This window comes from Pseudonaja textilis, chromosome Z (genome assembly GCF_049901715.1).
Source record: "Pseudonaja textilis isolate UNSWEBS1 chromosome Z, rPseTex1.2, whole genome shotgun sequence".
In the NCBI taxonomy this organism is placed as follows: Eukaryota; Metazoa; Chordata; class Lepidosauria; order Squamata; family Elapidae; genus Pseudonaja; species Pseudonaja textilis.
Window position 1 is genome coordinate 38,138,369 of NC_142008.1, and position 25,161 is coordinate 38,163,529.

The following is a 25,161-nucleotide window of genomic DNA, read 5'->3' on the forward strand; positions in this document are numbered from 1 at the left end:
ATGTTTCTGGCTTTGTTGAAATAACACCACCTTCCTCGTTTGACTGTTCTTTAAAGCAGACCTTTGCAAACAGCTACCAGAAGGGGACTGGAAGCAACAGAAAAGCTAAGATCTTTCATCAAATGGTGAAAGTTTACTTTGAGCCTCAAAGTGGTCAAAACTATATCAAATAGATTGTTAGTCTACATATGTAGTCATAAGTTATGCTATCATTCTAAATGTGTCTGGGTGCATATGTGTGCATATTAAGTAAACGGATATCTATTTATTCTAGATGCATACCAAAAACAGGCTGTGATTTACAAAAGCATATACAATGAAAAATTCATTAATCTTCATAGTGTTAAAAAAATCTGCAGTTTAAGCATGCATATGCATATATACAGAACTTAACAGAGCCTCAAAACCCAAAGGGAGGGGAGTGAAAAGAATTATTAAACAGTGTAATTGCCAAGAATTTCTGATTCATTTGATCATTTGCTCGTGGCGGGGGGCTAACGTAGGGACATTTTCAACCTGCGGAAGCCTGTCTGAAGCCTGAGGACTGCAGAAATAGCATGATCCAAAATTAGAAAAAAATTAATAATCTCCATACAATCCTTTATCCAAACCTTCAGGTTTTTCTCATCTACCTCCTGGCTGAAATGTTAGCTCCCTATGGAGTATTTAGCATTGGAGATGAAGGAACACGTTTATCTTAGAGGCTAAGTATGAGATTTGTAAGTTATTATGTCCTGCAGATCTTCCTTGAATATCATTTGACTATGAGTTACTGAAGTTTAATTCTGTAGACAGGGAGAAATTTTATTATTTCACTTTGCAGTGTCATCCCTATCATGGCCATAACCTTTGGCATGTCTAGCTAATATCACTAGCAATTCGTTTATTTTTCTACACCCTTTACCATTTTAAACACTGTAAATCTCAATAACTGTCAAGCTTGGCTTAAATCATTTATTTCCTAGGAAAGCTTACATATATTATAAAATAGTATTAAAATATCAATATTCTAAGGTTTTTAAACAAGAATCTCGATATATTCAGATTTTGGGACTGGAAGCACTTATGCATTGGTGGGTGTATGTGTGTGTGTGTGTACTAGGGGTCTGCATGCCATTTTTTTAATAGAGCTTTGAACTTTGTCTGAGTGCTGGGCTGTGATTAAAGTAGACTAACTTTTTTAAAGGCTTTCTTGAGAGCTTAAAAAAAGGAGCCATTGCTTGGTTACAATCATTTTAATTTGTGGAGAACTTTAAAAAGCAGTACTGTTTAGCTCATGCAGAAGGCTCAAAAAGGATTTCATTTTAGAGATGCTGGACATATGGAATGTACATTTTAAAATGTAGTTTAGTACATGTGGCAATCTTTAAGTCAATATCTCTGTTGTGATGGATCACATGTCATTACCAAACAAAAATCACTTTTGCCCAAAGTTGGATTATTTACCCAGGTTTGGAAAGTGTTGCTGTAGTGGTTGGATTCTAACTTTAGACATTGTGTAGATGCAGCTTGGTCTAAGTTTAGATGATCAGGCATAAATGATTGAATAATGTATATAAAAGTCAAACATGAAACTCTTAGACAATAAAGGGATGAAAACATTTGCCTCTTTATTCAGAAATGGACAAGTGCTGTTCTGTTGACATACATATGGCTATGTTGGGAGACAATGCTCCATTGCTCCAAATTTCCTTCCAACTGAATGTTATGTCAGTGCAATATTCTTCCTCTTCCTCTGGAACTCTTGAGGTCAATAACTTGTTAAGTGGGAATCTGCAATAAAAAAAATTCTAAAATATTTGATAGTATTTGCTATCTTGAATTAAAAATATTGTGTCATCTGATAATTTCAAATACTGAACTATAAATCAGCTCTCTCAATATATGGAACCCCCATTGCTCTTCTTTAAACAGAGTTTTTTTTTTAAAGTAAATTTTCCCAGAGCAGGAATGCACAAAATTCAAAGACACTTATTGTTACTTACAAGGAAGGGTTGAAAACCAAAGGCTAGTTTGCTATTACTATATTGAAGTGACACATAGCGAAAGAGGAGAAGCAGCTGCTTTGGGGCCTACAGATATAAGGATATGTCTTCCAATCTCCTTATTCCTTTACCTGTCATTTCAAAACAAACAAACAAACAAATAAAACAAATAAAAAAAGATCCTGGATCTGGATTGTCAAAATCTGCTAGATATCAGCAAACAGCATTTTTTTATTTCTTAGTTGCCAGCTAATTGTTGTAAACCCTTTTTTGTAGTCCAAATTGTTTATTAAACAGTTGTACAGGGTCACAATAGGAGATGGTCAGGAGGCCCAACACCCTACAGCTATTTTGTTCAGAGGGTGGACAGTTTCTCTACCTCCTTCTTGCTTCCCTTACACATAAAACCTAGCCCAGGCACCCACAAAATAGAATGCTTTTCCCCCTTTGTACAGGAAAATCTCATGTTGTTATCATAAATAGGCTTGAATATATTTGTAGTTTCAGAGACTTTGTTTTATATGGAGACTCTGGGGGATAAGTACAGTATATGTAGATTTATAATTTATAACTTAATTACCATATTAAGAATATAGATGGTTATGGCTTGTAATATCAAAGCTCAAATTTAACATTCAGTTATGACATGAAAATATTAAAAATATAAAATCTACCCTATTATCTTATTACCATTGTAATGTAGGATTAAGACCAGGGAGAATCCAGTTCAAGTCCAGTCTTAGCAGTGAAGTTTCATTCAGTTGTTATCTCTTAGTGTAACCTGCTTCCCAAGAATAGGGCTGGAAAGGTAAAAAATGTGATTAATGTCACAATGAAAAGGAGGAAAAAAGACCCTCCTTGATTCCAAAAAGTATTATTTTTCTTAATTATGCATCTGGTTTTGGTTGCTAACTCTTACTGGCTTTTTGTATGGGAAAAGTCTCTGAGAATTATTTCCTTAAAAATATTGTTTCCATTTCAGGAAACATCTCTGCTTCCCATGTAGTTGTGGGAACTCAAAATGTTTTCAATGCTTTTCTTTTTCTTACAGTCATTTTAGGCCAAGGCAAATGTTCACCTGGACCCATGGCTCATCTGACTAAAAAAAAATTAATTACAGTAAAACAATAAAGGAAGTAGGAAGCTAGTAAGCAGCACATAAAAACACTAGTCTTTGGTATAATCTTTATTTCAAACAAAAGTTTTGGGTACTGTATAATCTGAATTGTAATTTTGTAAAGTGAATGGATTTAATATGTAGAATCACACAATATATGCCATTTTTCTCTTGTGCCAAAATGGAGGTTTTCTAAATTGCATTTGTACAGTTATTGAACTAAAAGAAAATGAAAGCAAACGCCACTGCAGCAGTTAAAAGGAAGAATTCTCCTGCATCCCTAGAGATGGATATTATTGTTATAAACACTCATCTTAAGACAATAACTCATCTTTCAACAGGCCACTGTGTAAATTTGTACTTTGAGTTCCATCAGTGAGACTCTGGTTTACCTTTCCTTGTTCTGAGTGGAATGCTTTTGAGAACAAAGAGACAAAAAGGATAGACATTGATTGGCAATTCATTGTTAGAAATCCTTTATTTTACAAGATAAAAGTACTTCACAGTACAGAATGGAATCTATATGCATCATGATTCCTGCATGTAGATTTGTGCTCCTGAGAATAATGGCTTAATAACTTCAAAACTCAAAGGACATTTTTTTTAAAAAAAGTTATTTATCAATAGCTTAGATATATATTGGATTCTACTACTGCAGCTTAGATATATATTGGATTCTACTACTGTTTTCAATTGCCTGTAATGCTGAGTGTAAAACTGTCATCTCCTCTGGGGAACAGATGGCAAATGCACTAAAGTTGAGAGTAATGTTCCAGTGAGCTGTAATTCACTAATATGTACCCCAAGCTGGGGAGGAGGGGAATGTGACATTTCTGAGGAAAAAGCAATGCTCTTTGTCCACAGGTTAAATGTTTGCTATTAAAATTGAAGTATGTCAGAAGACATAATGCCCAACTGCATTCAGCATAAATGAATATGCTTGGATGATTTTTGCCTTTTTTGCTATTCATGGGTTTTGAGAAAAAGATTTCTTGATAAGATATTGAAACCAAAGTTTTAGAAGCCTCTGATTATCATATAATAAGGTTTAGGAGCAACATCTTATTGCACCCAGTGTTGGGCTCTGACTAGGGAAAGGGTTTATCCCAAATGTGCTTCTTCCAAAAGGCAACTAGATTTTCTTGTTTTTCTCCTTTGAGAACATTTTGCTCCTCATCCAAGAAGCTTCTGTTAGAACTTACTAACAATTCTAACCAATTAACTGACTGATTAACTAACAGTTAGAATTGAAGAAACTTCTAGAATGAGAAATTTTCAAAGAAAAAAAACCAAGAAAGTTCAGGTGCTTTTTGGAAAAAATATCTTTGAGATAACCATGACCTGGATGATTGGGAATCTTCACTGGCATGAAAAATAGCTCAGACTGATCAAGAAGAACCTTTCTAAAGCTTTTTAAAAAACAACAGTAGATAATGAGTCTGTATATTAAATATTGTAAATGTATGTGTGTATGTATCTATATACACACACATGTGTATATGTCTCTCTCTTTGTTATATGTTGTGTGTTTGTTTGTGTGTGTATATATATCCTCATGATGGTCATGTCCCTAAGCCTCCATTTAATTCAGCAATGCTTCAAATAAAATCTACTTTTAAAATTGCTTCAAGAACCAATATGGCATCACCCTGTCGAGTTAATGAAGAGCCAAGCCAGGTCACAGCAAAACATTACAGCAATGCAATTAAAGTAATCTCTGAGCCTTCTAAGACAAATACCTTTGCAATGTAAAGAGACCAATCCGAAAAATTGCAGAGCCACATCCATACCTATCCCATAAGTATTACACTTCTGTAATGAACAATTTTGCATTCCTTGTGTTAGTTTAACTAACATTTCAAAAGAACAGTAGTGCTTACCTCTACAGGAGTATCTCCCTGGAATTTTACCTATCTTGCTGGCCCAGAATCACTCTTTATTTTTTTATGGGCTTAAACAAATAATTTCTTGCTTCGGATAATTTCTTTTAATGTTTCTGTTACAATTTAGTCTAAGTTCAGCCACAAATTAATAGAAATTAAACAATGGTGATGCGCTATTGCTAACTCAATAGAGTAAAATAAAAATATATTCATTGTATGAAAGGAGAAGACCTTGATGAATATAAATCACCTGATGGATTACATCAGGTGAGAGTTTTGAAGGAGCTGGCAGATGTAATCTCAGAACCATTGTACCATAACTTTAAAAAATCCTGGAGCACTGGGGAATTTCCAGAGGATTGGAAAAGAGCTGATGTGGTTCCCATCTTTGTGGGGGAGGACTGACCCAGGAAACTACAGACCAATCAGCCTAACATTAATACCTGGAACATGTTAGAAAAATATAATCTAAAAACAGATCTATGAACATTCAGAAACAAATAAGTTATAACTAGTAGCCAGCACAGATTTGTTAAAAACAGATTATGCCAAACCAAGCTTATTTCATTCTTTGGCAAAGTAACTAAATTAGTAGACCAGTGAAATGCTGTGGACATATACTTAATCTTCCACAAGGCATTTTATAAAGTAGAACATAATCTACTTCTTCATAAACTAGAAAAATGTGGGATAGACAGCATCACCACCAGATGGATTTGTAACTAGCTGACAAACCATACTAAACAAGTAATCCTTAATGATACTACATCTACATGGAGGAAAGAAAACAGCGGAATACCACAAGATTCCATCTTAGGACCAATACTCTTCAATATTTTTATAAATTATTTAGATGAGGAAATAGAAGGGGAACTCATCAAATTTGTGGACGATCACTTAAGCATAAGTCAGCAATGCATGGCAGCAACCCAAAAAACCTAATATAATCTCTAATTTTATAAACAGAATCAAAATCACATGAAGTATTAGTATTGCTTTATAAAGCCTTAGTAAGACCACACGAATACTGGAATACTGCGTCCAGTTTTGGTCACTACATAAGAAAAAAAAATTGAGACTTTGGAAAAAGTACAAAGAAGAGCAACTAAGATAATCAAAGCCCTGGATACAAAAACATATGACGAATGATTGCAAGATTTGGGATTGGCTGGTTTAGAGAAAAGAAGGACCAGGGAGGGCATGATAGCATTATTCTAGTATTTGAAAGGCTTCCACAAAAAGGAAGTAGTCAATTTATTTTCCAAAGCACTAGAAGCAGGACAAGATGGATGGAAACTAATCAAGGTGTCAAGCTACAGAACTTTTTCCCATTCAATTAACAAGAATGAACTTCTGAAAACCAAACGTATCAAAAGAAATCCTTTATTGAGATGAGACAATTCATGTAGGAGTTCAAAGCAGCGTCTGAGGTCCCTCAGGCATACAGGGATAGATAAGGGAGTTTAGAACCCCTCCCCTTATCTTGATGTGTATTTAGTGAAGCAAAAGCCAGTATGTTAATTCCACCCCACCCCTTCTGTAGAAACTATCTTTTTCACACTTTACCAGGGCATACCTAATTTCCCCCCACCCCCTTTTTAGAATAAACTTTTCCAGAGATTCCCAGGACACATCTCACTGTGGAATTTTTATGATCTTCTCATCTCCTGGCTATGCCTCTCAGAGGTGATAGGTTCCGGTCATCTGGGTTTTCTCCCTCCATTGTATCATGTGTGGGTTATACAAATTCAATATAAGATTAAATATATTCAGGTTACATCAAGACAGGATTTCTTTATCAGTTTCCCCACCAGGGGTGGCATTCTACTAGTTCGCACCTATTTGCTAGAACCGGTTGTTAACATTCTAAGCAGTTCAGAGAACCAGTTGTTAGAAGAAATTACTGGCCTAATCCTGTAAGGAAGGCAGGAAGGAAACATTCTGGTGTTGCTTACAGAAACTGCCTCTCCGTTAACCCTTATTACATTCTTGCAGGACTAGACTTCCTGTCTCAGGAACATCTCTGGAGTTTTTTTCCTCTCTTTTGCTGGTACTTTGCTTGTGTGGACTGACCATTCAAAGTTACAACGGCACTGAAAAAAGTGACTTATGACCATTTTGCACACTTACAACTGTTGCAACATCCCCACAGTCATGAGAGGCCAGGCGAGGAGATGCATGCCTCAATGTGAGTGATATTGAGTTGGCCATGCCCAGCCAATGACATGACCACCAAGCCATGTCCACCCAGTCACATGACCACCAAGCCATGCCCACCACCTAAACCACGCCCATAGAACCAGTTGTTAAAAAATTTGAACCCCCCCCGCTCCCCCGCCCTTTTCTTCTTCCACTGAAGAAATGACAGATACACGGATCTGACACAAGGACAAAAGCAACCCGGAATTATGGAGAAACTTCCTAAGAGTAAGGACAATTAACCAGTGGAACAGCTTGCCTTCAGAAGTTGTGGATGCTTTATCACTGGAAATTTTTAAGAAGAGACTGGACAGTCACTTGTCTGAAATAGTATAGGCCCTCATGCTTGAGCAGGGGAGTGGACTAGAAGACCTCCAAGGTCCCTTCCAGCTCTATTCTGATTCCGTGGTATTTGAGTCTTTCCTTTACAACTAACTCATTAGATAATTTTAGTTACAGTCCTTCCATTCAGGGGATAATAATGGTTCTTATTTAATAATTATGAAAATAATGTTTATATAGTTTTAGAACAGTTGAAATAATACTAATGCTCATGTTTTTATTTCTATTGTTACACTTGATAGATTTTCCCCATGTGACTTTGTTTCTTTACAATAAGGAAACTTAAAATAAACAACAACAAAGAACTACTTAAATCTGCAAATGAATTATTCCTTAAAGCTCTACAAAAGTTATTGGGTTTCAAAGTTAGATTTTGAAAACCTGGTTACCCTTTTGAACCTCGTGTATAATTTTAATGTTATGACCACTGATTGCATTATCTGTTAAATTTTGCTTGTCAAAATTATCTAAACAGGAAAAGGATATTTAATGCCTTATTTTGATCTTTGCAACTCCTGGCTATATTTTGCTGTGCTGCACACATCTCCTCTCTGCAATCACACTTCGACAACATAGGAAATCAGAAAATGAGACAGCTCTACAATAACCTGGAAAGAGTTCATTGGTTACAGAAATGGCTAATGTCTGCTATTCCAGGTTTATAGAGGTAGTTAATTTTACAGCACACATCTGTAAAACGAAAGAATCCAGGTCACCACATTACAAAAACCACAGCCAAACAGTTAGTTTAGCTTACTTTTTAAGAATATGACACAGTGTGTACAAATTAATCTTGTTTTCAGCTTTGGAATTAAGCTAGAGGAAGAATGATAAGAAACTTTGATGTGTATGTGCGTGTTTGTACATGTGCATTGTGTGCTTGTATAAGTCAAAGAAGATCTTTCTAAATAAAAAATAATGTTAATCTCCATCAACAATTGAGATAGATGATAGATACAGATAGATAATAGATAAATAGATAGATAAATAGATAGATAGATAAGACAGGTGATATGATATATAACATAGATAATAAAATCGATATAGATAGATGATAGATACATGATAAGATAGATGATAGTTAAGATTGATAATAGATGATAGATAAGATAGATGATATGGTAAGTAACATGAATAATAAAATAGATAGATAGATAGATAGATAGATAGATAGATAGATAGATAGATAGATAGATAGATAGATAGATAGATAGATATTGTATTTTAATTTAATTTTATGAACAAAAACACTGTTGTTTCTTTATGAATATCTCCAAATCTAAATCATAATCATTATGGGCATCTAATGATTAAAAAAAGCACAGCCTTAACTGAAAAATTTAAATCAGATTTTGGAGATGCTTCTGCTAAGAGTTTGTTGTAATCTCTTCAGAGCTCAGCCTTCTCTTACAGCAACTCCTGGGTAGCTTTCACCTATTTTGGCAAGGAAGTTCCTCTGATCTTTTCCTTTCTTCTCCTGTCCTACCCAAGCACTGGTCCAATAACAATAGAAATATATTCTTTTAAAAAGAATAAGAAATCAGCTGTGGAAGAAAAGTGAATATCCGCTGCAGAACCATCAAACCATGGAACCAATTAGTGGTCTGTCAGATTTCAGTGAAACAAATCTAGGGGGTCAAGTAGTCTAACTCTACTCAAATCAAAGTTCAGACAGAAATACTTGGAAAAGAAACAAATATGCCTTGAGCAATTTTGCCACAGGGTCAGTTACACGTATCTAGTAAAAGACTCAAGCCATAAATTATGATAACTCCATGTGTTCTCATGCCAGTTTACCAAATAAAACTCTGGAGAACAAGGCAGAAGCTCAGAGAGAAGGAATGACATGGATTGTGATTTTACAAGTGGAAATCTCAGGCAATTTAGTTTTAAAAAATCCCAAATCACTGTTAAATATAAAGGAAGCAGATACCAAAAGGCAGGGGTTTTAATAATAAACCTTATTTATCAATGCAAAACCTTTACTCTCTTATGTTTGTCACTATAGGACAGTGGTGGCTCACTTTTCAGCATGCGCCGAAAACCAAAAGAGCAGCTCCTTGATGCCGCATGCAGAGCACCGGAAACCGGAAGCTTAGCTTCCCGGAGCACGCATGCATGCCAGCCACCTGGTCTTCCAGTTTCTAATGCACCTGCATGCACAAAGACCAGCTGGCCAGCGTGTGTATGCGTTCTGGGGGATCTGCTTTTCTGGTTGCTGATGCTCCCGCATGTGCAAAAACCAGCTGGCCGATGCACGCATGTACACCAGGGGAGCTGCTCTTCCTTTTTTTTTTAAATAATTTTTTTAAATTTCCAAATTTTAAAAACATAAAACAAAGCTTTATACATTGTTATCAACATCAAGACATCTTTTGCATTTCCTCACATTTTTCAGTGTATGTATTTACTTATTCCTTTACCATTGCATCTTACTCTTACTATAAATCAATATCTTTTATCCTTATATCTCAATCATCTCCATGGTATATTTACATATTCCCCCATTCTTTTCCTAATTGCCATTTTATTTTATTTTTATTTCTAAACCACTCATAGCAGGCATCCCAGGCCCTATAATAAATTGAATCTTCTCTTTTATTTTCATCGTGAGCCTGTCCATCTCTATACAATCTATTATTTTTTTAATAACCATGCCTTCCAGTGGAACCCTTTTTTCCTTCCAGAGTTTTGCGTACAAAATCCTTGCAGCTGTTAATATATGTAACATAATGTATCTATCTGTTTTATTGCATTTTTGTGTTATTATATCTAATAAAAAAGTTTCCAGATTAAATTCAATTTTCTGATTCGTGATTTCTTCTACTCATTGTCTAATTGTATTCCAATATTTTTTCATTTCCTGGCATGTCCACCAGGTATGAAAATAAGTGCCTTTTTCTTTTCCACATTTCCAACAATTTGGGTCTGAGTTAAACATTTTTGCCAATCTAGCGGGAAGAAGGTGCCATCTGTAGAACATTTTGTATTGATTTTCCTTGTATGCTGTGGATGTAATTAGTTTGTAATTTGATCCCCACATTCTCTTCCAATTTTCCAGGTCTATATTATGGTCAACATTTTTCGCAAATACCACCATCGTCTCTTTGACTACCTCCTCATGCATGTGGGAGCTACTCTTCCACTTTCCGGTGCTCCCACATGCATGAAGACCAACTGGCTGGTGTACATGCAAGCGCCAGAACCTGGAAGAGCAACGGCCGACAGCTGGCGTGCCTGGAAAGATGGCTCTATGTGCTATTTCCAGCATGTATGGCATAGGTTTGCTATCACGGCTATAGGATTTATATTTTTAAAGGTATCTTTTCCTGCATGCTGTTCAGGTCAAAATTGCATAGATTGTACATTTCCAGTTGTGCCCTCAGACCTCTGAAGATTATATTCATGGTGGCACTTCATCTCATTTAAAAAAAAAATGAAAACTGGGTCAGAAAGGAAAAACTGTGAAAAATGCAGTGAAGATTAACCAATCAACACTGAAAAATATTAAATGTTATCATTCTTTCCAACAAGCTCTAGGAGAAATTTCCATTTATAAAATACACAAGAGTACAAACGGAGTTATTTTTAAAATAAAGGACATTGAAGGTAATGGGATAGCTAACTCTTCAAACTCATTTAAAGTAATGTTCTAAACAAAATTATAAATGTTCTTGCCATCCTAAACAAAATTTCTAAAGGTCCCATGATGTAGAACTTCTGCATGATTTATGATTTAATTCTGAATCAGCATGTTTAAAAGAGAGGCAGATAAATTGCAGTTTACTCTGTCTGAATTTTATTTTATTTATTGACTTAATAGGAGTTAAATCCCATTACTATATGCATATTTTCAATTCAGAATGCCAGCCTACTGCCTTAGCTCAAATACCTGTGGACCAGAGTAATCACAACAGGATCAGAATTTTGTTTCTTTACTGTACATGTGCTGAATACTCTATCAGTTTTTACTGCAACTATGTATAGTTTGTAAAATGTTAGTGGACTTCCTTATATTGGAAATAGGTTTCTTCTTATGCTTTCAATTCTCTGTGCAATTCCAGCATTTTAGTAAGTGCCACAGTGAAGAAAGTGTATGATGATAGGTTAGAAACCAGGAGACCATAAGTTCAAAAAAATATTGCCAAGAAACTGCATGGACTTATTCAGGCAGGTGGCAGAAGTCAACACAGACTTGAAGACGAACAAATATACACAAATCCCTAGCAATGATTTTATCATTAGCAATGAGCAATAGCACTTATACTGCCCTATAATCAGGGGTGGGATTCAACCGATTCAGACTGGTTCAGGCGAACTGGATGCTAATTTTACATCCAGTTCAGCGAACCAATGTTCTGAAGACCAGCTGGCCCCGCCCATCCCGCCCCTCCCAAGAGTCCCCACATACCTGGTTCTGGCTCTCATATAAGTGCAGGGAGGCTTCCTAGGCCCAAAACGAAGTGGGAGGGAACAGCAGCAGCACCACCACCACTCCATGCCCGATTTTGGCTCCCTGGAGGCTGCAGGGAGGGTTCCTAGGTCAAAAATGGAGCATGTTTTGTACAGATTTGTACAGATCCAACCAATGGAGATTTATGCAGTAAAACACTTTTAATCATGCACATGTATCAGCTTGCATCATTAGAACCAACCTGAAGGGATCAATAGTAGTAGTAGTACTAGTAGTAGTAAGAGGAGGAGGAGGCAGAGGAGGAGGAACTCAAACCAATTTTAAGCTGTCAAATATTTGGCAAGTCTCTTATTTTTTATTGTGGTCAGAGCTGAAATTGTGAAATGAATCTTAACAGTATGAGACCTTTTGGTGAATATTGTTCACGTATTAAGCTGAATATGCTTCAGACATTTCCATTCAGAAACATTTTAAAACAGGAATATTTTTACTGTCATTTCTGTCTGTCAACACCAAACAGTCAACTTGGGTGAATTGAGCCCTGAATTTTCCTGTTGCCAGCACAAAATCTTCTCTATTCCTCTTCCTAAAGTCTCCAATTCTATCCATTCAACCACATGCCCTGTTTCTGGTCTTCTTCTGAAGAGTGTTGTTGAGAGACAAAGAAGCCTAAAGCAATATTCAGTTTGGGGGCAGCCATTTATTGACCTACATGCAGTTGTTGAAAATAAAATATCTTGATTTTGTTTGCTATGGGAGCATCGTTGCTATTTGGGGGGGGGGGTGGAATGTGACACTGAGAAACAAAAAATATAAAACATCTGTGATGGCTCAGGAGGTCAATTTCCATCGTTAACTAATATCTGAAAAACAGATTTTCCTTTAAAAGTCCAACATGCTTTGGATTTCTTTCTAGGGATAAATGTTTCAAATGTTTGCTCCTGACAAATAATTTTTTGTTAAAATTTCTGGATCAGATCCAAAGCCCTGATAATTAATTTTAAAGCTTGAAATGATGCAGCATCAGAATAACTGAGGCAACACTTTGCCAGAACTTGATCTGCCATTCAGCCTGGTCATTTAAAAAAATAGAATCTCTGAGAGTTCCCTATTCTTGTCACATCTGGCAGGCCTTCTTTGTAGTGGCTCCATCTTGTAGACTACTCTGTGGAGTTTTTGGTGCTCTGTGATGATGTTACCTGATTGGGAATGGAGTATCTGCAAGCAAACAATGAATCTCAGAGCACCAAGAACTCCAAAGTTCAACTCTGGGAACAAAAATTTTCTTCTTTTAAAACATTCCTCCAAGAACTACATGCAGCCTACTTTGCAGCAGTTTCATAAAGTTAAACATGTTAAATTTCAACAGGATTTTTATTTCAGCTGCATGACTGAGTACCATATCTTTGATGGGAAATCTTGTAGGATATTAGTCCTACCAACCAAATTGGTCTTCTTTCTCCCATTTACTTCCTTTCATTTTATAATTGTTAATACTGGTTTTAAGAATTTTAACAGTTATTACTTAACTTGCAGCATGAAAATAACCAAGGTATTCTTTTAAAAATAGAAATACTTTTGCAGAATTATATCTTATGAGATGTGAAACCATACCTTCCAAAATTCCAGAGTTAAAAAATATCTCTAGACTTTCAAGGTATCTTATTGTTACATCTTATACAATAAAAGTTAGAATTTTCTCTGTCTCTAGTACAGAACATCTAGTGAACATCCAGGTATTTACAATCAGTTCTTGTAGTCTAATGTCATCTGCATTAAAAATCTATATCAGAATAAATGAACTTTACTTAACATTCATCTTCAATTCTAGGCACTCATAAAAAGGAAATTAACAACCAATGAAGCCTATATATACAATTCTAAATTTTGAATGGCACTCTTTTCTCAATATTTTTCTTCCTCATATCATTCTTTTTCATTCTGCAGATTGCAAAGTTGTTTGTGAGTTAGAGAAATAATGCTGGGAAATAATAACATTGTTGCCTTTTCTTTTCTGCTGAGTTTTCACCTGCAAAATAATCCTGTTACTTGTGGCTCAGTGCAAAAGAATATGTCTTAAACTTTTTTCTTTGGAATGAAAAGCACTTTGAGACCAGTTAAAGATGTATATACAGGGAATACCAACCTGGAAAAGACTGCTATGTCTCATTCCATTTTAGAAAATCATACAGCTATCTACAGTACTAAGAATCTATGAAATATGAAACTATTAAATATGAAAGTTATTTCTAGATAAATACAAATGGTTTTCATATAATGCAGATTTACTTGGAAGTAAACCATACTGAATTCAAAAGGAATTGCTTAATGAATCCTTACATTTAAAAATCCATATACATGCTTATAAATTCAATGTTGCAGCCTAGTTAAGATACAATTATACAGTTATAAATCAGCTAAAGTATGTTGTTAAGTCTAAAGCTGCTGGCACTGTACTCAACTATTAATTGTTTATCTGATATTATGAGCAAGATCTGCCTGAATATTGCCTCCAACATTATACAGTATTTTACACATATTCTGCACTTTTCATCTCTGCTCCCAGTGTTTGTTGAATAAATAGAGGTAAGGGTTGGGATAGCAAGTATGACCTCAGCCAGGAAGGAATTTTTAAAAAATCAAAATAGCTTTTATAATGTAGTTGATCATCTCCAACTTTGTAAATGTGTGACAGAGATGAAGACAAGTGAAAGGTGTTCCAAGACTGGTCATGGAGTTTATATCTGCTTATATCAATTTCTGGTGAAGTCAATGACTCTCATTAGCTGGACTCAATGGATCCCATTATAGGGCAATAATGTATGGGATTCAAAACTCTGGGTAACACTATACAGGAGTAAAAAAAAGTTTTCATTTTTTTGCTACTGTTCTGTATGGACATTAGCATTCTTGGAATCCTGCAATCCTGATTGGACAAGCGCACAGCAAACGGATTGGTTGAGCGCGCGGCACTGATTGGCCGTTCTGAATCGACTGCGATTGGCCGAGCCGATCGCGGGCGATTCGAACGGCTATCATTGGCCGCAGCGCCTGGCACCAGTTCAATATAAGCCGCCGCATACCCAGCCGGCGGCAGATTTTAAAACCTGAATAAAAAGAGCTAAAGCCAGTCACTGCCTCGCGTCTTTTGTGATCGTATCGGCCGATACGACAGCTACAATCTAACGGCTATCTGGATTTTTGAAGTACAGTTCTGATAATCTAAATTTATAACACAATTAGAATTATTTCAGCTACTGCTATAATGCAGCAGTTGGCCTGATGTCTTTCTGAATCCATTTGAGAAACTACAGACCCATAATTTAAGACTGCCATTCTCTGACATTTTCCCTATGCTGCTTTGAGAATGTAATAAATGCTTTTAAATAAAACAATGCTAAAACTTAGCTGGTTTATTATTATTATCTCTTTTATTCATTAAACACGAAACTTAGTCAACTGAACATTTAAAAATGTATCACAAATACCAGTGACTGGTGCTAATGATTGATATGGGTTGCTTCCAGCATCATAGGTGTCAACCAGGTAGCTTTTTAAAATATATGATGTTCCAAATAGCACATTTTTTTGCAGTTCCACTGGTGTTATTTCAGGAAGCTGCCATTTCTTGATGTGTTTTGTAAAATTCTTGGACATGGTACCAAGTGACAATGGGTATCACTGTTAAATGTTTCATCCATGACCATGTAGTTTTGATGGCCAGATATTTATATTTCATGATTCTTTTCCAGTTCTTTTTCTTTGATTCTGGCGTTTCCTGATAGAGCTATATCAATAAATTGTAAGCTTTGGCCCTCGACAATTGGCATGTTGTGTTCCAAATGGCAATCTGTCTGTATTCACTGTCTCATTTTCGACAACTTTTTCCACTTTATGTTCCCATGACTACAGGTAGGGCATATTTTTTTACACAATGACCAGTGGATTAATTTAGCAACTTAATCATGTCTACCTTTATAGTCACTTTGCAGGATTTTGCTGCACTCACATATTAAGTGTGAAACAATTTCAACTTTGTCATTGCAAAGTCAGCAGTTTGGACTGTCAGTGGATTTTTGTATCTTCATTTTCATGGCATTAGTTTGTAATGCTTGTTCTTGAGCAGCAAGTATTTAACTGTCTGTTTCTTTCTTGATCGTTCCTCTCTTAAGCCATGCCCATGTCAAGTTGTTATCATATTTTCCTTGAATGTTTTTCAAGTGCTGTCCATGCAAAGCTTTGGTTTTCCATCCATTTAATCTGTCATCAAGCTGTTTTTCTGTATATTCTGTCTTTGTTTCTGTTGTTTTTATAATGTTCTCCATTTTCACAGCCTGCAGCAATTTTTCTGTACTTTGGTTAACATAATCATTCAAACTTCATTTTTCTTCTTCTACAGTTTGATGGATTTGCAATAGTCCTCTGCCTCCTATTCTTCTTGGCAGGGATAACCTGTCGATGTTACTTCGTGTATGTAAAGCGTGGTACGTATTCAAAAGTTTATGTGCTTTCAGATCCAGGTTTTCCAGTTCAACCGCAGTTCAGTTGATGATTCCAGCTGGGTAGCATATCTCTGGATCTACCCATGTATTAATGGCTTTAATTATGTTTCCAGCATTCAGCTTTGATTTTAATATTTTGCAGACCCTCCTGATGTATTCCTTTCACATTGACTTGACTTTTCCATTAAAAATATTATCTGTTTTCAATATGCCTAGATATTTGTAATTTGCTAATGTTTTCACAATGCTTCCATTTCCCAGTTCTGTTCCTTCTATTTTTTCCATTTGTCCTCACTGCATGGATAGTCTAGCACATTTTTCAAGTCCAAACTTCATTCTGATGTCACCATTGAACAATTGAACTGTGTTGAGCTCAACACAGTTCAATTGTGTTGAGTTGTTGTTGTTGTTGTTATTTTGAGCTTTTTTTCCTGGGCTAATAACAATGTGAGTCAATATGAGAATGATTGCCCAATAGCATATTCAAAGACTTTTCACTGTTAGGGAATCATTCTTGTTTGTTGTAGCAATTTTCTGAATCATCAGGCATAAGAAGGTGATCTTGTCTAGCAATATATTTTTGGCTGTCATTAGCTTAACTTGTCTTAAAAAGAATTAACAGTTAAGATTGGTGAAAAACAAACAGAAGCAATTCGCCCTCTGAAGAACAGGGATAACTGATCCAAATCCAAACTGTCCTGAACCCAGCTGAACAGGTGTGCATTTCCATAATGGCTGACACAGTCAGAGAGGATGTTTTGTTGGATATTTGGAAACAAATTAGCAATCTTCCTGCTCCCTGTCCTGATGATTGAAATAAATTACTTTTTTAAATTGCTAAGCAGTTGACCCATCTGTTGGCCCATGAATGTTCAGATTCTCCAAGGGTTTATTATTCCAAATAATAACTGCCATATGCAACCGTAAACAATTCTTTTACAGATGACTGAAACACTCTGTGTTACTTCTGAAGGCAATTTGCAGAGCCATTCATAGCCTCATAAAGAATCTGCCCTTCAACAAAACTTTCACAAAGTGATGCTGACCAGTTTATATTGATAAAGAATATCTCATTTCTTTTCAGTAAAGGAGGATAAAGCTAGAGCAGAAGATAGGAATGACTGAGTATCCATTCCCTCAAGGACAGCACAAGGTGAGACTAGGCCTTCCTGCAACTTCATGTCCCTCACACTGGCTTCCAGATTTGAGTGGGCTTATTTAAAGTAAAATCTCTGCAAACAGATGCCTGCATTTCAAAAGCCACAGTAAAATAAAAACAAGATGATGTTACACTAACAATTGTTTACAAACATTCAGCAAGCTGGGTGAGGTAGCTAAAACTTGTCAAAATGTTGTTTGACAAGGAGGGGGCTCTTTTATTACATCCCTCAAAGATAATGGCAGAGAAGAAGGCTATTTCAGTGCTCTCTTTGCCAGATCACCTTTCATCAGAGCAAAAATACCAATTGCAATGTCCAGTCTGGGCTCAAAAGAACCCTGAGAAACATCCAGGTTTCAATGTGGGCAAGGAAATTAGGATGGAAATTCTAATTCTTCATTTGTCTAAGTCAGGTCAGATTGGCGATTTCATGGATACAGCCATACACTTTGCTTGGCAATAATGTGGTTACAGTTTGCCATTTTTATCTTTTTCTGTTTTTATTTTTCTTTGTTACTTCTCAGTTTTGCCAATAACCCATTTGTATCTTTGTAGTTCAAGTACCATCCAGGCCCGAATCTTGCTTTGTTTCTTGAAATCAGTCAGGATAAGCTACGTAGTTTGGCATTAGTGTTTTATTGATTTGTCTCTCTTGTGAATATAAGAATATCAGTTGATTAGCTGTCCTAAAAGTGATCCCATATCTGCTTAACACTTTGTTTCTTCCATGCTTAATCATTCTGGAAAGGCTATGGATTTGTAAAAACACTAGGGTTCTCTTCCTGCCTTCCAGCAGTTGGGCATCCTCATACGTGAATCTCTATTCTTTGAAGTTCCATTTTACTATTATAGTTAGCATTTACCTGATCTCAGTTACTCAACAAGACAACCAGGGGTGGGATTCTATTGGTTCGCACCAGTTCTATAGAACTGGTTGTTAACATTACCGGTAGTTCTAAGAACCAGTAAAACAGACCCCTGGCTGGCCCTGCCCCTCTCTGTCACTCCTCTGCTCCAAAAACCGGGTTTTTTTTACTACACATGTGCAACATTCTTTATGCATGCATGACAATCCTTGCCTCATTGTCCCCCACTCGCCCCTCCCTTCACAACCCAGTTATTCATTCAAGAAGATGCAAACCCCGGCCATCTCTGCTGCTAGCTGCCCTCATCCACCTGGCATGCCTCCCAGACTTGCCTTGTCCGGCCTGCCTCTCAGACCTGTCTGCCTTGCCTGGACTGCCTGCCTGCCTTGCGCAGACCACCTGCTTTGCCCGGACCACCTCCCCCGGCCACCAAAGACATGGATTGGTAAGTACAACCTCCTCCAACCCAGTTGCCTACCTGCCGCCACCAACCCCAGTCGAGTGCCAACTCCCGGGCCACCCACCGCCCTCGCCGATGCTCCCTGACTCACCTGCCACCATCTCCCCTCTCCCGTGGCCCTCCATTGTTGCTCCCTTGCCTTCCCACTATCAATTGGTGAGTGAGGAGGCAAAACATCAAGACCCACTGGTCCCCTACCTCCTCCTGCCACTGCTGCCACCAGCCCCAGTTGAGTGCCAATTCCCAGGCCACTGACCACCTTTGCCAATGCTGCCTCACTCACCCAGCAGCCGCCATCTTTGCTAGGCTGGCCGCCATCTTTGCTAGGCTGGCACCATCTTCCCTCTCCCGCCGTGGCCCTTCATTGCTGCCTTGCCTTCCCACCACTGATTGGTGAGTGAGGAGGCAAAGGCAGCAAGCCCCACCAATTGCCTACCTTCTCCTGCCGCCACCGCCACCACCAGCCCAGTCAAATGCTGACTTCTGGGCTAGCTGGCCAGCCATCCTCGCCTCAGCAAGCTTGAAGAAGACTGAGGAGGACCCTGGCGTAGCTGGCTAGCTAAGTCGCCTGCCTCATTTTTAGTAAGTTGGTTTTTTTATTTATGTATTTATTTATTTTAGTATCTGTTTTGGTTTTTATGAAACATAAAAACAAAACAGATATTAAAGAATGAATAAATACATAAATAAAAATTATTTTACTATTCATCTTGATGTTTGTTTCTCAAATATCAAAATATAACAGCAATGTAACATTTTGTTTCCATTTATGTATGCATGCAAGTTTTCAGTAGGTCTACTGTTTTTATCATTCATAAAAACAAAATCCATAATTTTTAATAATATTTTTATGTCTGAATTTTGTTTTTGTTGATATTTTTGTTGATGAAGCCAGTGTTATACTTGGGAGCAAATCTGAGATAAACACTAATATAGCCAGAGTTTCTAAATATTATAATATGGCACTGTTTAAACCATTGTCTGCAACTTGTTTTAGATGATTCTATTGGGGAAATAAAGCAAATCAATCATTTTCAAATTTTTATTGATAAAATATATTCTATTTTCCATCAATCAAATAAGAACCTAACTGAATTTAACAAATTTTCCAAACAGCTTGAGATTGAAATTATAAAAATTGGTAGAGTTTTTGGATCAAGATGGGCTGCTTGTAGTTTAAGATCAACCCTAGCTGTGTGGCATGCTTATCCAGTGCTACATCAGTTTTTCTGTTCAAATAAAAAAATACTCTGGTATAGCTGCCCGTCTTGAAAACACATATTTTCGCACTGATTTGGCCTTGATGAGTGATGTGCTAACTGAAAATCTTCTTTCTAATGCATTGCAAGCAAGAAACATAGACATTATAAAGGCTGAAAAACTTGTGATAAGATCAGTTAGATAATTTGAAATGCTTATATAGGAAAAGGGTGCATATGAAAAAAAGGTTGATGAATTAATTATTTCAGAAACCTTTAAAAATATAAATTTTATACAAAATCATCAATTTATGGGACTTCCTCATGAAAAACTTATAGAAAGCATTGTTAACCAATTTGAAGAAAAGATTAATGGATTGCGAATATTTAAAAACAGGCTGCCAATTTAAAGACACTGATCAATTAAAATTCCTAAATTATTTGGAGCCAGATTATTGGAACATTGAAGAAGTGGTGGTTCCATGGAGAGCAGCTGAAGAACAGTTGGTTGCACTTGGTGAAATTTGCAATTATGAAATCAATATTAATGATTATTGTAATTTCATAGAAATTTATTAAAAGGTTCAAAAAATTATACAATTCCTTGCAGCATTAAAAAGGCTAGAGATCTTATTAAAACTATTGCAGTCAGTTCAGCAGAGGTGGAAAGGGGCTTCTTGCAGATGAACATAATATGTTCAGAGGGCAGAAGACACCTTATAGTTTCCATTATTACAGACCTCTTGACCATCAGTCTAATTGGCTTACCTCTGCAAGAATGGGACCCTGTTCCTATAGTAAAGAAGTAGTTACGGGCGCATCACACAGCTGATGATGCTCGTGTTAAACACAAGAGAACTGTAACTCAGGAAGATAACAGAAAAGCAATTTGCAGTACTTTAAATAAGTTTTATTGTTTTTTGTAAAGTTCTGTTTTGTAATAGTTTTTGATTAATATTTTAAAATGTTGTAACAATATAGTTTTGTGTACCTTTTTATTATTTAAGCATTAAAGACATGACATAATAAAGTACCTTTTGTTTTGATATATCTTTTTTTAATACTTAGTCATTAGGGCAAAGAAGTGATGTTGAGTTGGCCTCGCCCAGCCCTCTGCAGCCCTCCCCGTAGCTCCTCCTAGCTGCCCACACCTCTCCTTGCCCTCCCTGTAGCTCCTCATAGCTGCCTGGGCCTCGCCCTGCCCTCCCCATAGCTCCTTGTAGCTGCCCATGCCCTCCCCCCATGATTCACCTTGCCCTCCCCATAGCTCCTCCTAGCTGCCCACACCTCGCCTTGCCCTCCCCATAGCTCCTCATAGCTGCCTGGGCCTCACCCTGCCCTCCCCAGGCCTTGGAAACTGGCAAAAAACAGACAACTCCAGTCACAAGACTGTGGGATGTTGTAACTGGTCATATGTGTGTGCGTGTGCATATCTGTACGTGCATCACTGTCAATACACACCAAAAATAGGTCAAGTAGCTTTGTGGAGGTCACTCATAACTGTCCATTAAGCAAGGACCACTTATATTTGGTTTGCCAGTCACATGGCCATGCCCACCCCAGTCACATGGCACCTAGCCATGCCCACTCCGGTCACATGACCACCTAGCCACACACAGTCAACAAGCCACACCCACCTCAGTCACATGACCACTTAGCCATGCCCAGTCCAGTCACATGACCACCTAGCCATGCCCAGTCAGCAAGCCACGCCCACCCAGTCACATGACCACCAACCATACCCACAAATTAGGCCATGCCCATAGAACTGGTTGTTAAGAAATTTTAATCCCACCCCTGAAGACAACCCTTTTAATATGTCCATTCTCTACTATATATATCTTCCACTTATCATTTTCAGTAAACTTCATTTTCATTATCATTAAGGAAAAAAATGTTTCTTCTTTATCTCCTATCTACATGCTGGGAAAGCCTTTTTAGAAAATCTACCACATCTCCTTTCAGAAAACAAAAACATTTGTGATTTAGCTTTTCCATGCAAACATTTTCTAAAACATTGGTTGTTTTGGGTTATTCTAATCCAACTGACTCATTTATTGATTGGATATCCTTTTACTCCTTTCTCCAAACAGTCAATTCAATCAATAATGATAAAAACAAAATGGAAATATAGTCTTAAATGTATGATACAAAAAGAAAAAGGGATAGAGAAGGAAGAACAAACAAAACACCAACTTTAAAATTAAATGTTCTTTTCAGACTCAGTTAATAATTAATGGGATATTTAAAGGAACTGATCTTTTAGCTGTTGTTGCCTGCTTTTCATCTACTTTTCCTTTACAAATAAAGGAATTGCTATTGATTGACTAGTCTTCTTTCCAACCCATCTTTTTTTAACCTCTTTAGATTGAGCAACTGTATCTACATATTGACTTCTGACTGCAGTCACATACATTCAAATTAAAATTCCTCTTTAAAAAGCTAGCATTGCCTGGAAGAAAAATACATGATTTAACCATCGTATAATTGAACACTATTTGTTGTCTCTCTTGCAGTTAAAATGTCTTTTTTTCTGTGTGTATTCTTTCTCTGGGATTTTAGTTTTAAAATTGCAGTAAGTCTACCTCAACATTCAATAGCATATTTAGAGAAGTTGTTGAAGAGACTACGTAGAGTACAAAAATGGGCCTTAGCCCACTGGTTGTAGGTTCCCCACTGCTGATGTGTAGTTTGGTGCTAGTGTAATGGCACTTATTTTTCCTACTCAGCTGAGACACTAAGTTTGTTGAGAGAGACACTGTTAAGTATAAGATGACCCTTCAGTTTGTGCATCCCAGATTAAACTATCATTTGAAGGCTAGTCTCTTGTTTCTTTTTTTGGCCACCAAAAAGTTTTACATACTAATGAATTCCATAATCACAAGGATTTCTGTGAATGCATTCTGCATGATATATCTATACCATAGATGGATCTGATCTGTTGATTAATAAACAATTGTGGAACCTGCTTATTAAAGTATAGCTGCTGATAGACAAATACTTTTTGAACATTTATTTTATTTTTTTATTTATTTGATTTGTCAATCACTTACTAGATAACAGGTATAAGTATAAACATATTTAAGAATGCATAAGATGGATACATATAAGAAAAATAAAAAGAAACAATAGGACAGGGTCGGTAGGCACGTTGGTGCACTTATGCACACCCTCTACAGGTCTTTTAGAAAAGGGGTGAAGTCAATAGTAGACAGCCTAAGGTTAAAGTTTTTGGGGTTTGGGGAAGAAACAACAGAGTCAGGTAGAGTATTCCAAACATTGACCACTCTGTTGCTGAAGTCGTATTTCCTGCAATCAAGTTTGGTGCGGTTAACGTTGAATTTGTATCTGTTGTGTGCTCTTGTATTGTATGGTTGAAGCTGAAGTATTCATTTACAGGTAGGACATTGCAATGTATGATTTTATATACTATACTTAGATAGGACCGAAGGCGGTGTAGTTCTAGATTTTTAGGTCTAGAGTTTCAAGTGTGGTGGCATAAGGTATTCTGCAATTGGTAGAGGAGCAGAGAACTCTTTCTCAACTGTGTTAATATCAGATACATGATGCGGGTTCCAGACTGATGAGCTGTATTCAAGTATAGGTCTAGCAAATGTTTTGTATGCTCTAGTTAGTAGTGTGATATTACCAGAGAAAAAGCTACGTAGGATTAGGTTAACAACTCTGTAATGTAGTTCTGGGCTCTAGCACTTAGATCATTAGAGATGAGTACTCCAAGATCCTTGGCAGAGTTTGGATCATCAACAAGGTCTTGGCTATTCAGCTTGTATTTTATTTTCTGATATATTTTTTGCCAATATGTAAGACAGAGCATTTATTTGTTGTGATTTGAAGTTGCTATTTGATTGACCATTTTGATATATAGTAGAGGTCATTTTGGAGGATAGTAGTATTTTCTGTGGTGTTGAATAGCTTTACATCATCAGCGAAGAGAATGCAGTTGCTCTTAATATGATCACAGAGGTCATTTGTGTAAAGTATGAAGAGAGTTGGTCCTAGAATACTGCCTTGGGGGCACCACTATTGACAGGTACAGAATTTGATAGGACGCTCCCAATTTTGACCATTTGTTGTCTGTTTGACAGGAATTCTTCTATCCAGTTGATAATTTGATGAGATCCAAATCAATTATTATATTAATATATCAATTATCAACTATAACTATCCACTAGCAGCAGGCACAAAAAAGAACAAGAGCAGGGGTGGGTTTCTACTGGTTCTGTCCACTTCTGTAGAACCGGTAGCTCTGAAGAGCAGCAGGCATAGAACCGGTTCTATGCCTGCTGATGTTTTTGCCCATCTACCCGCCTGGGCTCTTATCTGACCTTTATTTCCTGCGTTTCAACTTCAGCTGCTGTGCGAGGCACAGCTGCAGTTTAAAAAGCAGGAAAAAATTACTTTTTCACAGGCTGCTTCTAGGCACGCAGCGCTGCTCAACTGTCCAGGCATCAGGCTGATGACGATTTGCAGGCACCCGCGCAGCATGCAGGGAAGCACATCGTAAATCAATGAACCTCGTAAATCACTGAACTGGTAGTTTACCCTGTCGGATCAAACCCCTGAACAAGAGTCAAAACCTGCCTTCCCAACCTATTGCCCTTAATATGTGTTGGACTACAACTTCCAGCATGGCTGCCCGATACAATCAAAAGAACCAAACTACTAGGCCTAGTCATGTTTCTGTGTCTGTAGCTTTTCTTGACATTTTTTTCATGTTATTATTGTAATACCATCTCAAATATTATATTATCTACAGTATTATATATTATATTTAGTATTGTTATGTAAGACATAAGTAACAAGGAATACTGAAGTCTAGATTCTTTAAATTTCATCTTGTTTTGATCCTTCTTCCTGTTTTTCTATTAACTTCATAGGCTCTTTTATGCATGAACCTTAGATGTCTCCAAAGCATTTCATAACAGCATCAACTTTTCCATTTAAAAAGTTAGATATATATTATCCTCATGCTAGACCTTTGTCCTTGCCCTCTCAAATCAATTCCAATGCACTT

The 25,161-nt window shown here is 36.9% G+C and overlaps 1 long non-coding RNA gene across 1 annotated transcript in view; it reads right to left on the bottom strand.

Moving 5' to 3' along the window:
• Window positions 1-2,036: 2,036 nt before the first annotated feature.
• Window positions 2,037-25,161, bottom strand: part of LOC148123977 (uncharacterized) — a 56,750-nt gene continuing 33,625 nt past the window's right edge. Inside the window, exons 2-3 of the long non-coding RNA XR_015740383.1 lie at window positions 2,676-2,785; window positions 2,037-2,116 (exon numbers count right to left, since the gene is read on the bottom strand). This is a non-coding gene — a long non-coding RNA (uncharacterized LOC148123977). The remainder of the gene's footprint in view (window positions 2,117-2,675; window positions 2,786-25,161) is intronic.